The following is a 13,699-nucleotide window of genomic DNA, read 5'->3' as shown; positions in this document are numbered from 1 at the left end:
CGTGAGACCAATTTGTAGCTATTCAAGGTTGCATTGAAGTTAAAAGTGAATTAAAAAAAAATGCAATTGGTCAGTGTAAGAGCGGATTGTAACAGGTTAAGAAGAAAAACTTTTGATCAATGTCTTTCAGTGTAGAAGTCAATTGACAAGTTAGAATAACAAATGTTTACCATTTGGAGACAGTACTGTCATGGGCTAATCAAGGAGAAGATTGTATTTGACAATTTCTACTAAACAATTGATAGAATATGTTCCTGCAGAGAACAAACAAGATAAGTTAGGCACAAGCGTCACCTTACCCATGTAGTCCGCTATCTCCTCAGTTGGTCTCTTCCCGGTTGACACATGTCAGTTTGGACCCAGGAGGGTTTACCTGCAGAAGGGACTCCGAAGCAGAAGTATGTCTGATTATCCCATGGGCCGGGTCTTGGCTTGGGCTCTAGCTTGGGCTGTGAGTGGGCTTGGGCCCTAACCAGGCCCTTAAGACCTATTGAACGTGGGGGTTCCATTTTACTAAGTCTTTAAGAGCGGTCTGATCCGTTTACTTCTCAACTTGTCGGATGTCGTCCTTGGCCACACACTGTCCTAGGTTGGCCGTTTTGTTGTTAGTTTAGCCTTCGTTCAGTTACGAGTTTAAGTCCATGTCGGCCCAAGTCGTGTACTTGGGTTGTTTCCGGCATATATGTGAGGATTGTCATTTATATGGTTAAGTTGACCAGGCCCAGTACTCCAGTCCCCCAGCCTTTACCGATACGATGTGTCGGTGAAGGATGATATGTATTGATATGCTAGTCGAGATTGGCTAGGTGTGATACAGATGATATGTATTGATATGCAGATGTGCGGACTCAACGGTCGTTGTTCCGATGGTCGCGTTTACTAAAATCGTGGTTGAATTGTACGCCTATTTTCGAAAAGGGTGCGCGAAGGGACATAATTGCTCCAGAGCGGGTTACTGCTGTTGAATGCGCGTGCCATGGCCGAGAAGGAGCAGTCGAAGAATTCTTCTATATGTATATGTGCCACTTCTCACAGCTGCACATCTGACTACCTTTTGACGAATTCACTATGGGAGTGTTGCGATTGTTGAATGTTGCCCCTACTCAGCTTCATCCGAACAGCTGGGCATACTTGCAAGCTTTCAGATTACTGTGCATGGCGCTGTACTTGGAACCATCTCCCCGGGTGTTCCTATACTTTTTTGTCACGAGGCCGAAGAGTCCGATAACATGGTTGTCGTTAATCAGCCGGCCTGGTCCTAACAAATTGGAGGCCTTCACTCAATCGTTCAAGCATTTCAAAGATGGGTTCTTCAAAGTTGTAGTAAAACCGGCTAGTCAGTCACATTTCTATACTGCTGATGGTAATACTAAGTTTCCGTTCTTCTGGACCGGCAACCCTTGGAGATATAAGGTGATTTCGAGGGAAGATCTGTCGGTGGGTGAGAAGGATGTGGTGGATACTTTGATGCAATTTAGCGATAAGATGCCCACTAAGGGCTTAGTTAGGGTGTATAATTTAGTTCACCCTATTATAGATATTGAAGGTATTTTTTTTGTAACTTTGAGCATTGTTATTGATTGGAGTATTTTGACGATTTGTGTGTTGTGTACTTCAGGGCATATGGCGCAACTTGGCAAGAAGAACTTGACACTTTTCCAAGCCCTTCGTAAGGAGAAGGCGGTGAAGGCTAAAGTTGTCGGGAACACTATGGTTCCCAATTTGCAGGATTCGCTAGTAGACGTCCACGTGCATGGAGGTACAAAAAGGAAAGCGGAGTTGCCTATTAGGGCGGGCAAGGGCAAGGAAGTGAAGAAAGTGCGAGCTGCCGTGATGGGGGCAGGCTCGGCCAGTGGGGTGAAGGGGCCGGAAGCTGGATTGATTGAGTTTTTGGAAACTACTGTTAGGAAAGACATTGAGATTAATGTGCCGGAATCGCTGATAAATTCAATTGACAATATAGAGCCAAGAGCTTTGGTGAAGGCCATGGTTGAATTTAGCAGCAAGACCTTGCTGCTTAGTCGGTGTGTGGGTTCTTTATACGAACGAGAGTTGAAAGAAGGAAATCGGACCAAGGTGGAAGAGTTGCAGGAGAAAGTCGATAAGCACGGTGAAGAGAAGGAAACTTGGAAGAAGGAGAAGGAGGAGTGGGACTTGGAAAGGAAGAGGCTCGCTACGTGGAGGGTACGATGCCTTGATTCTGAGGAAAAGCTGAAGGGTCGAATTGCAGATCTTGAGGCCGACTATGATGATATCAAGGAAAAGCATGATGGGCTGGAGGGTGAACTAGAGGACTTGAAGAGCTGCATAATACTTGAACACATCAATGGCTTTCAGAAGGGTGTTCGACAAGCGTCATTTTATTATGAGAATGTTGATGCTAATGATGTTAGGTTTGATGTGAATAAGGATGTTGTCGATGGTGTGCTTATAGATGAGGCAAAATCTAGCCCAGAAGGAAATGGGGAAAAGGAGGCGGTTGACGCTGATGTTGGTGGTAACGAGGTGGTGGCGAAAGACGTCGAGCAGAAGGCAGCTTAGGATTTTTAATTTAATACTTCCAATTTGGTTTAATGATTCAAAGTCTGTAATAACTCGTACATTGCTCTATTTTGATATTTGATATGAATGTCGATTACTTTTGGGTTAATTGCTCTTTATATTTGTGTATGTATGGAATGTTTACGTACGCTATTGTATGTTAAGGGTGTTCGACCCAGGCTGCCTACTTGTAGTAAGGGTGGGGAACTTAAACGAATTAATATCAGATTAAGGGTGTTCGACCCAGGCCGCTTACTTGTGGTAAGGGTGGGGAACTTAAACTAATTAACATCAAGTTAAGGGTGTTCGACCCAGGCCGCTTACTTGTGGTAAGGGTGGGGAACTTAAACGAATTAACATCAAGTTAAGGGTGTTCGACCCAGGCCGCTTACTTGTGGTAAGGGTGGGGAACTTAAACGAATTAACATCAAGTTAAGGGTGTTTGACCCAGGCCGCTTACTTGTGGTAAGGGTGGGGAACTTAAACGAATTAACATCAAGTTAAGGGTGTTCGACCCAGGCCGCTTACTTGTGGTAAGGGTGGGGAACTTAAACGAATTAACATCAAGTTAAGGGTGTTCGACCCAGGCCGCTTACTTGTGGTAAGGGTGGGGAACTTAAATGAATTAACATCAAGTTAAGGGGTTCGACCTAGGCCGCTTACTTGTGGTAATGGTGGGGAACTTAAACGAATTAAGATCAAGTTAAAGGTGTTTGACCCAGGCCGCTTACTTGTGGTAAGGGTGGGGAACTTAAACGAATTAACATCAAGTTAAGGGTGTTCGACCCAGGCAGCTTACTTGTGGTAAGGGTGGGGAACTTAAACGAATTAAGATCAAGTTAAGGGTATTCGACCTAGGCCGCTTACTTGTGGTAAGGGTGGGGAACTTAAACGAATTAACATCAAGTTAAGGGTGTTCGACCCAGGCCGTTTACTTGTGGTAAGGGTGGGGAACTTAAACGAATATGAGAATAAAAACGTAGGAAAGTTATATAGTTGAGAACCCTTCATTTTATTTATTGAATATGGGGTGCCTCATTAAAACCTCCCTTGCCAAAACCCTCCTTAGGGAAAAAAGACCAGGTGAGGAAAAAGAGTACACCCAGGGTTACAAGTGTTCGGCTTATTGCAGCATACATTTAACTGAAATAGAGTTTGAGGTGGGATACATTCCAAGTGTTAGGTATCTCTTCCCCAGACAAATGTTCAAGGCGATAGGCTCCTCCCCCTGCGTCTTTACGTATGCGGTATGGACCGTCCAGTTGGTAGAGAATTTGCCATCCTTCTTTCTTGCACTGCTAGCCATTCTCCATACTAAGTCCCCGATTGCGAACGATCGTGGACATAGGTTTGTGTTATACTTTTTGGCAGCTCTGCGTTTGGCAGTTAAATTGCGTATCTGGGCTTTTTCTCTGAGTTCGGGTAGGAGGTCGAGATGAGTGGCCATGTTTTGATGGTTATGGGTTGGGTCGTATAGTTCTCGGCGTAGGGATGGTTCGCCAATTTCAACTAGTATTATGGCGTCTGCACCGTAAACTAGGCTAAAAGGGGTGCACTTGTAAGTCTATAACACTTCTACTAACTCTTCGGGCCATCGGCCTTTGGCGCTATCTAATCGTTTGCGCAGTTCCATTAGGATAACCTTGTTGGCCACCTCTGCTTGTCCATTAGTTTGTGGGTGTTCTACAGAACTTGTGATGTGTTTGATATCCAGGCCAGTGTAGAATTTGGCTAGCTCCTTATCTATAAATTATCGGCCATTGTCGGTGATGATGGTGTGTGAGACGCCATATTTGCATACAATATCCTTCCAAACAAATTGTTGAACCTGCTGGGCCGTGATAGTGGTTAGTGGTTTGGCTTCTATCCATTTGGTGAAGTAGTCGACGACTATAATCAGAAATTTCACTTGTCCCTTGCTGGGTGAGAAGGGGCCAAGGATGTCCATTCCCCATTTTGCGAAGGGCCATGGGGATATTATGTGATGGAGTTGTTCCTGCTTCTGGTGGATGAGGTTGCCATGTTTTCGGCATGGTTTGCACTTTCTGACATTGTCCTGGCAGTTTGCTTCTATGGTCGGCCAGAAATACCTGGCTCTAAGTACTCTAGTGGCCATGGTGCGTGCACCGGAATGGTAGCTGCAAAAGCCTTCGTGTAGCTCTTTAATAATATACTATGCTTGCTCTGCCGTGACACATTTGAGGAGGGGTTGGCCGTACCCGCGTTTGTAAAGGTCATCGCCTATCATGGTATACCTGGCGACCTTAGCCAGCCAAGTTTTGTCCGTATCCTATGGGAGGTTGCTGGTTTTTAGGTATTGGATATAGGGGGTGGTCCAGTTATGGCTTTGGGGGGGAGCGTGGGTTAGGTTTTGACAAGTATATGTTATGGAGGGTGTGGATAGTGTTTGCTGCAATAGGGATCGGTGGCGGCTTTTTAATTTGGTGTTGGCTAATTTAGAGAGGATGTCGGCTTTGATGTTGTCGGTTTTTGGGATGTGTTCGATCGGACTCGCTCAAAAGCAGATCGAATGACTGTTCGGACCAGATGGTAATATTGTAGAAGGATGAGGTCTTTAATCTGGAATTCGTCATTTAGGTGCCCTACAGTGAGTTTGGAGTCAGTTTTGCATGTTAGCATTTTGACACCTACTTCGTGGGCAAGGGAAAGGCCGGCAAGGATAGCTTCGTATTCGGCCTGGTTGTTTGACATTTTGAAGGCAAAGTGAAAGGGATTTTTCGATGAGGATGTCGTTGGGTCCTTCTAACACAATGCCAGCATCGACACCTTTTGGGTTTGAGGAACCATCTACATGAAGTGTCCACCGGTCCTCTGTGGGTGTGTGCTGGAGGTCGTTGACAAAATCTAAGAATTGAGCTTTAATGGGGCCATGGGGTTCGTAGCAAATGTTGAATTTCGACAGCTCGACGGCCCAGGATGACATCCATCCAGCTAAAACTGGTTTTTGCAAAATTTTTTGGATTGGGTAGTCGGTTTTGACGGTGATGCTGTGGTTTTGGAAGTATGGGCATAAGCGGCGAGCTGCGTGGACTAAAGATAAGGCCAATTTCTCCACCATTTGATATCTGGTTTCGGGATCCTGTAGTGTCCTGCTAACGAAGTAGACAAGATGTTGTGTGCCTTCTATTTCTTGGACAAGCGCGGCACTGACGGTGTAGTCGGTGGCTGTGATGTATACGAGGAGGGGTTGGTGAGTGTTCGGCTTGTGGAGGATAGGTGGTGAGGTGAGGGTGGTTTTTAGTTTTTGAAAGATTTGTTCACAATCAGTCCACGTCAACCAGGTGGATTTCTTTAAGAGTTAGACTATGGGTTGGGTTTGTTCGACCAGTTTGGGTAGGAAGCGGGAAATGGCTGTGAGGCGGCCTATGAGACGTTGGACCTCCTTGATGGTAATGGGACTGCGCATCTCGATAATGGCCTTGCATTTTTCGGGATTGGCTTCTATGCCGCATTGGGTTAACATATAACCAAGGAATTTACCCCAGTCGACATCGAATACACACTTGTCTAGGTTGAGGCGGAGGTTGTACTGGCGTAGCGTAGAGAAGACTGCCGAGAGATCCTCGGCATGTTGGTGGTGGCTTGGGGACTTGACAACCATGTCGTCAACATATACTTCGACACATTGTCCCATTAGGTGGCTGAAAACCTTGTCCATTAGCCGTTGGTAGGTCGCTCCAGCATTCTTGAGACCAAAAGGCATAACCTTATAGAAGTAGTTGGCATCGTCCGTGATGAAGGCGGTTTTGTTCATGTCAGATACGGCCATGGGGATTTGGTTGTATCCGGAGTATGCGTCCAAAAAACTAAGCACCTTATTCCCTACTGCGCCGTCAACAAGTCGATCGATATTGGGTAAGGGGTAGGCATCGCGAGGGCAGGCCTTGTTCAGATCCGTGTAGTCTACACACATCCGCCATTTGCCATTGGCTTTCTTCACCAAGACTACAATAGAAAGCCAAGTGGTGTACTGAGCTTCTTTTATGAATCCTGCGTTCAGTAACTTGTCGGCTTCAGCCTTAGCTGCTAGTCGGCGCTCTTCGCCAAGTTTACGTTTTTTCTAGGATACATAACGGGCTTCTTTGTAGATGGATAGCTTGTGGGATGCCACTAGAGGGTCCACCCGAGGCAGATCAGCGGCTGACCAGGCGAAAAGGTCTGTGTTGCTGGTGAGGATGGGTGTGATGATGGCACGCTCGTCAGAGTTCAAACCAGTGCCTAGGTTGATAGAGTGACCGTTGGGAAGCTCTAGGGGGCAAGTCTCCTCAACTGGTTCTAAACGAACATCCCGACCTACTCTAGGGTCTAGATCTTCGCCTGACAGGGCGATGCCGGATCCAAGAGGTCGCTCAATATGGTTGGTTTGTTGAATTGGGAGTTGTGGGCATAGGCTGACCATGCAGCATTCGTGTGCCAAGCGTTGGTCGTAGTGGATGGTGACGAATTCATCGGAAGGGGAAGGGAACTTCATGGCCAAATGAGGGGTGGAGACGACAGCGCCAAGGGTGTTGCGGGAAGGACGGCCCAGGAGGACGTTGTAGGATGTTGGCGCGTCGACGATAAGGAAGCAGATTGGAATGGTTTTGGTTTGGGTGCCATCGCAGAAAACGGTGTGGAGGTCGATGTAACCGCAGGTTCGCCAGAAAAGCCATATATTGGTTCGTCATACGGGACCATAGCTGTGTCTGGAAGTTGGAGTTTTTGGTATGTGGCCCAATAGAGGATGTCAACGGAGCTGTCTTGGTCAACAAGGACTTTCTTAACAGCGTAGTTTTCGATTTCAACAGTGATGACCATGGGGTCATCTTGTTGATGGTCGAGGCCATAAAAGTCGTCATCTGTGAAGATGATGGGAGGCATGCGACGTCTGTGGTGGGAATGGGTGATATGGTTGATGGATTGGATATGGCGGAGGTGTCTCTTTCAAGCAGAAGAAGTGGATCCTCCACTAGCGAAGCAACCAGAGATGGTGTTGATGGTGCCACGTAGGGGAGGGTCGGCAGGGGTGATGTCGGTTCGGGATCTTGGTTGGTGGGTTGGGTGGGGCATCTGTCGTGACGGGAGTCGTGTGGAGGGCGTCTGTGGTCGGATCGAGCGGGTGGCGGGATCGAGAGGGATGGTCATCTCGACGGATGAAACGGCGAAAGTGACCAGCACAGACCAATTCTTCTATTTTATCCTGGAGTGTTTTGCATTCTTTTGTAGTGTGGCCATGGTTGCGTTGGTAGCGGCAGTATTTGGTCATATCGGTGTTAGGAGGTGTAGTTATTTTGCGTGGTGGAGGGATTAGGTCAGCTTGTAGGGCTTCATCGAGGATGAGGGAGCGGGTTACGGTAAGAGGGGCATATCTGGTGAAGCGAGGTTGGCAGGGTTCGCGTGGGCGGACATCAGGGCGAGGAGGTTGCGGGGTAGGGTTGGCAGTGGTGGCTGCATAGTCATTGCAGAATTTGGTATGGAGGGTTTGCATCTCCTCCATGCGGACATAGTCGGCTGCACGCAATTTGAGTTCGTGCATAGAGGCAGGTGGGTGGAAGTAGACGTTGTTGGCGAAGGGGCCGGGTTGTAGGTAAGTGTAATACATTGGAGGATCATCTCCTGGTTGAGGTGTGGGGTGCGAAGAGCTGCCTTACTGAAGCGATCTATGAACGCTCTAAGTGGTTCACCTTGTTCCTACCTAATGCCCAGGAGGGAGATTGTGGTAGTTTGGTGTGGACGCTGCCAACAAAATGGATGGAGAACATGTGGGATAGAGCGTCGAAGCTGTCGATGGAGTAAGGTGGAAGGGTTGTGAACCATTCCAAGGCAGGGCCCTTGAGGGTGGTGGGGAAGGCTTTGCAGAAGACTACGTCTTGGGACGTGTACAGGGCGACATGGGTGATGTAGACTTTGAGGTGCTCATCAGGGTCAGTTTCACCAGTATAGCGGTCCAGGGTGAAGGGTTTCCATTAGGTAGGAAGAGGGGTGTTGGTGATAAAGTCGGTGAAGGGGTGACGGCGTCTGGGCTGGTGGGGGGGGAGCATATGGGGTGGGATGGGATGAGTGATCATAGCGGGGAAGGTAGAGGTACGGTTGTGAGGGGGGATGTTGCTTGTTGGAGGGTATTGCGGGTTGTATGGTGGAACATGTGTGTTATGTAGGGTGGTGGGTGTGCTGTAGGGGATCTGGGAGGTAGGAAGGGTAGCGGCAGGGGTTAGGGTTGCGGTATGGGGATGGGTGGAAGGAATGTGTGTTTGTTGGGTGGTGGTGAAGGTGTGAGGGGTGGGGTTGTATTCGCTTTCCTCCTCTGTGGGCTGGAAGGTCGAGGACCTTGTAGCTTCAGAGGTTTCCTTGGCCTTTCCCTTAAGGGTGGGATCAACTTCGATCTTTCGCCTAAGGCGAGAGTTCTCTTGTCGCAACACCTCCATCTCATCAGCACTGCGTTTCTTCAGGTCTGCCAGCTCTTCTTGCATCTTCGCTTGGCCGTCTAGGATGGCGGCCAGGTCAAAGGTGATGCCAACAGGTCTTGAGGGACCAGCATCCTCCTGCTTGTTCACTCCAGCTTTGCTACGGGTGGAAACCATCTTCGGAGAAAAACGGGTACTAAAGGTGTTCATCTCGTGCCCCACGGTGAACGCCAATTGTTCCTGCAGAGAACAAACAAGATAAGTTAGGCACAAGCGTCACTTTACCCATGTAGTCCGTTATCTCCTCAGTTGGCCTCTTCCCGGTTGACACATGTCGGTCTGGACCCAGGAGGGGTTACCTACAGAAGGGACTCCGAAGCTCAAGTGAGTCAAAACTCTCAAAAAGGTCAAATATGTGATTAATGAATGCGTACCTTTAATTACTAGGGTCCACGCGTATTTATAGAGCATTAATTATGTCTGATTATCCCATGGGCCAGGCCTTGGCTAGGGCTCTAGCTTGGGCTGCGAGTGGGCCTGGGCCCTAACCCAGGCCCTTAAAACCTATTTGAACGCGGGGGCTTCCATTTTACTAAATCTTTAAGAGCGGTCTAATCCGTTTACTTCTCAACTTGTCGGATGTCATCCTTGGCCGCACATTGTCCTAGGTTGGCCGTTTTGTTGTTAGTTTAGCCTTCGTTCAGTTACGAGTTTATGTCCATGCCGGCCCAAGTCGTGTACTTGGGTTGTTTCCGGCATATATGTGAGGGTTGTCATTTATATGGTTAAGTTGACCAGGTCCAGTACAGAATATAAAATATGAGAGAAAATAAGAAAACCAAAAAAATGCCACAACTAGAAAGAATTTATAAGTAGAGGAAGAAGATTTTTGGTTAAAGTTCTCTTTTAGTCTCTTTATTATTTGTCAAGTAATATCAATTTGTTCCTTAAGTTTTTTTTGTCTCAATTTGATCCTCAGTTTCTTAAAAATGATTGGTACTTGCTATTAATTTTGACAAAAACGTGTCAATTTCTGGTTTTTATAAATTTTTTAAATTTTTTAATTTTTTTTTTATTTTTTACACGTGTCACTCCACAGTTGTGCCACATGTCAAAATGATTCAATTTGGTCCCTATATTTGTTTTTAGCTTCAATTTAATTCCAAATTTTGTAAAAATGAAGCAATATCGTTCCTCCTTAAATTGACACTCAATCTAGTTTTTGTAAAAATCTTATGATGATATCGTTACTAAAATTGAAATTTTTATTAAATATTTGTAGAAATATTTTTAAACAAGTTTTTTTTTCTAGTTTTATTATTAAAAAAAGTTAAACCCTAAACTTAATTTTAACAATTAACAATTTTGTCATTATACATAAAAACATCAAGTGTATCATATTATACAAATTTAGTGAAGATTAAAAATCAAATAACTTGTCACACATAAGTTTAGGAACTAAATTTCAAGTTTAAAACAAAACCAAAGTTTAATGTTTTATATAGAATTTAAAGTTAATTTTCAAATATTTATAGAAATATTTAATAAAAACGTTAATTTTAGTAAGAATATAACCGTAAGATTCATAGAAAAGTATATCGAGTGTCAATTAGAGGATAGACTGTAAGGCCCATTAAATTCCTTATGCTTTTCTACCCTAAATTAAAAGGGTTGCCTCTTGTGAGTTGGGCCTAGGGCACGCCCATAGGGAGCCAAATACCCTAATCTGACCTAACTCCACCATTCCATCTCATTTTCCAGAAAACACAAGATCCCTGCTCCTCCTTGAGTAGTCGCGAGCCTCAACTAAGGTTTTGCTTTCACTGTTACGTTGAGCTAGGAGGACCGTTGTTCCAAGTAAGTTAACTGCCCAAACATTCTCTCCTTATTTTAGCTTTATTATCAGGGTTTGAAATGAGGTTCCCTTATTAATCTCGTTTCCACTCTGTTTCTCTAATTTCTAGTTCATTAAGATATACTCGTAGTTGTTGTGCTCGCTAGTTCTGGGTTGGGAGTCTTGTACTAGCTTATTCCAGGTAAGGGAAGCTGGACTTCATGTTTTTGATTCACTTTTTGGTGTGCTTTGGTCCTGTCGCGTGTTGTTTTTGGTGATAGTATGTTGCTTCTGATGGTGTGAAAGTGCTTTGGGTGTTGTTATGAATGAATCCCTGATTGAACATGCGTGGTACAGTGGTGAGCACTGATATACTCGCCCAGGCGAGAATAACGGGAACTCGCCTAGGTTTTCTGCTCGAGCGCTCGCCTAGGCGAGGGGCTATATTTTGAGCAAAGAACTGTCTCGCCCAGACGAGACCGCCTCGCCTAAGCGAGAGTTCGCGAAACCTTCCAGGGGTATTGTCGCAGCCTCGCCTAAGCGAGAGTCTACAGCTTGAGCGAGAGCACTCCTCTCGCCTGAGCGAGAACTCTCAGTTTGAGCGAGACCTAGCTTGGGTTTTGGCTATGATTCATTTCATGAATATTGTTGGTTGTTTGATGGGCTGGATCATTGATTTATTGTATAAAGGGGATGGATATGCATGTGCTATGTATGTTATGGGTGGGAGCTACTTAATTGGTGATGAGCTTGGCATGATATATGATTGATGGTTGATCATGTATACTAAATGACATGTTAATGATATGCATAGGAACTCCATGATTGGTTGATTATGTATGAGTATGTTTTATGTAGGACGTAATCCCATGACCCTTGTAGTTGGGCTCGTGGTGGTGCCTCATCATATGGACATAATTCCGCGGGCCCTTCTAAGGGGAGTTCACAGTGGTGCCTCAGTTATGTGACCTAATTCCATGAATCTCGAGGTGAGAGTTCACGATGGTGCCTCGAGACTAGGACGTAATTCCACGAGGGTAACATGGTGGTGCCTCACAGCCAGGACGTAATTCCACGAAGGCCACGTGGTGGTGCCTCTTGTAAGGGTGTAATTTCGCGAAGGCCCCGTGGTGACGCCTCACTACTAGGACATAATTCCACTAAGCGTATCCGGATAGTCAAGTCTTGGTGTTTTTATATGGTTTGGTACCTCATATGTGATGTATGCTATTTATGCTTGAATATGAAATCGTATGTTTAGTGTATGATATGATGACTTCTTCGCTAGCTTACCCTTTCGCTTGCTTGTGTGTTATGTGTGGTTTCCTCCTTTGCGATGATCATCAACCTTGTTGATGTGAGCAGATGTGAAAACTTCTGGCAGTGGTAATAATAATGGAGATGCTGCGATTTGATGAATCTTGGACGTCTATAGGGCTCACTTGGGGGACCCATAGCTTTTGGGAGTTTAGTAGTAGTAGTCCTCTCGCACATGACGAGGCCTTGTACTTTGTTTAGGTCGTGTGGGCCTTTTCCCTTTTTTTTATTAATATGTTGGGATACTGTGTACTTCATATTCCAGTTTTCCGCACTCTCTTAATATTTTTATATGTGGCATTTTATTTAAATTGATGTTATCCATTTAATTGGGATGTTACGTTTATGGTATCAGAGCGGTCGACCCTTAGGATCTATGGTCTAGTGTGCCTGCTTAGCTACCGTTGTAACTTGCATGTTGCTAGCTAAGCTCTCAGCTAATCAGGTCTAACTCTTGTTTTTCCTGTGTACCAGTGACATGGCACCTCAGCGTAGGAACTCTTAGCCTTCTCAGGGTGACGCACCAGATATCGCCAGGGCGATAGAAACAATGGTGGCTGCTATGACGCAATAAAGTACAACAATGATGCAATAACATGAAGCATCAATCCAGTGGCAGGCGACATCGCTTGAGTAGCAGCAACTGGTAATGCAGCAGATGGAGGCTGCTAGAATGGCTGCTGAGGACACTCACAGACAACACATGAAGGCCCTCCGTTAGTTGGAGGAAAACTGAACCGAGACCTCACCATCGGGAATAGAGTCTTGAGGACTTTCTGAAACACCATCCAGTCAAGTTCAATGGGAAGACCAGTCCGGACGTCACAGATCAGTGGCTGAAGGATATTGAGAGGTTATTCGACGCCAAAATGTGCCCCGAGGAGAGTAGATTAGCGTTTGTGGTGTACATGCTCACGGGTGAGGCTGAGCACTAGTGGATCAGCATGAAGTCCATCATGGAGGAGAGGCAGGTACCAGTTACTTAGGATGTCTTCAGGAGGAAGTTCCTCTCCGAGTATTTCCCTGACAACGTCAAATATGCTAAAGAGGTAGAGTTCCCATAGTTGACCCAAGGAAGCAAGTCAATGGCTAAGTATGCAGAAAAGTTCAAGCACCTCAGTCATTTCTACACCATGCCACTGGATGAAGAGTGGCGATGTAGGAAATTCGAGAATGGCCTCCATGGAGACCTTCGTTTGATAGTGGCCCCGCTATCCATCAAGGACTTTGCAGCCTTGGTGGAGAAGGCAAGGGTCATGGAGAAGATGAAGGTGGAGGTGGAAACTCAGCACCCATCCCAGCAAAGAGTGGGAGGACTATCTGGGTCCAGGCATAGGCACGAGGAGAGGAGGAAACCCTATACTAGGCACCATTTCCAGTCTCAGGGGTCTAGGGAGTCTTCTTCCCAGCAGAGCAAAATTCAGTGCTACTAGTGTGGGGGACCGCACAAGAGAAATGTTTGCCCCCAACTGCAGGCTTCAAGAGGTGCAACAATTGTGGCAAGGAAGGCCACTTCGGTAGGGATTGCCCCACCCTCACGAGGACAACGACACGTCCCCCAGTTCCAGCCCCAGCTTAGAACCAGTAAAGGAGAGGAGGCAAC

This window comes from Vigna unguiculata, chromosome 2 (assembly GCF_004118075.2).
Source record: "Vigna unguiculata cultivar IT97K-499-35 chromosome 2, ASM411807v1, whole genome shotgun sequence".
NCBI lineage: Eukaryota > Viridiplantae > Streptophyta > Magnoliopsida > Fabales > Fabaceae > Vigna > Vigna unguiculata.
The sequence above is the reverse complement of the archived record's forward strand: the minus strand, read 5'-3'. Positions refer to the sequence as shown.